Below are 982 nucleotides of genomic sequence, written 5' to 3'. Positions count from 1 at the left end.
CAAATGATTGCATGAGGCTTTGGGTTGACAATTAGACACAAACCATAACACTTGGGTAATCAGTCTTTGATCTCCAACCTTGGTTCTATTTTAGTTGTCCTCATTTATCCCTTGATTTTGTTCCTTATACTTCTTAATGCCTGCCATACACACAGAGAATGAAATCACTACTAGGGGAAAATTCATTGCTTACAAGTTTTTTGGTATATGTTGGATTTAGCTAAATAACTGTAGAATATATTCCTATGGTGGCATGTATGAAGTTAATAATTATCACAGGTAGTCATATCTTGGTTATCATTAATGCTTTTGTTACTGTTAACTATACTATTTTAGCCATGAATTATACATGTTCAAATCAGTTTTTTTCATTTATAAAAATAATCTCAACTTTTAAGGGGGCCTGCTGGTTAGTTCAGTTGTGTAAGTACCTGCTTATGCAAATGCAGTCAGGCACAAGATACCATGGTTCATCTCCAGCTCCTCATTCCTTACCAGACCTGCCCTTAAACATCTTGAGCCAGCCTAAAAAAATCCTTCTCATTTGTATGACAACACTGTGATTGTATGAGGTGTAATGCTTACTATAGTTCAGTACCAAAGGGCTGATTGTTGAGCCAATAGATGGCACCTTCTAATCATGAAAAAATTGTGAAGTTGGATTTTGAGATAGATACAAAGATGAAGAACTCCCTGCATCTGGAAGACATGACTGAGGAAGAGATACATCCTAGTGAAGATTTGATATTAGTGATAGAGATATCTACTACCAGAAAGTCAAGTACCAACACAGAAAACAAAATGAAATAGAAAATGGCAAGGCACAGAAGCAAAATGCAACATCAGAACTCAAGTCCATCTGAGACAAGCACAGAGCTCAGACTGATGAAGTAAATAGGAAGCCACACACTGGAACTTTCTAAAATGGCAGCAGTAGAAGTAAAAGAACAAGTGAAAGAAGCTAAGAAGAAATAGTCTCAGG

Source organism: Octodon degus, unplaced genomic scaffold (genome assembly GCF_000260255.1).
Source record: "Octodon degus isolate 3935 unplaced genomic scaffold, OctDeg1.0 scaffold00294, whole genome shotgun sequence".
Taxonomy (NCBI): Eukaryota; Metazoa; Chordata; class Mammalia; order Rodentia; family Octodontidae; genus Octodon; species Octodon degus.
This window is presented reverse-complemented; position numbering follows the sequence as displayed.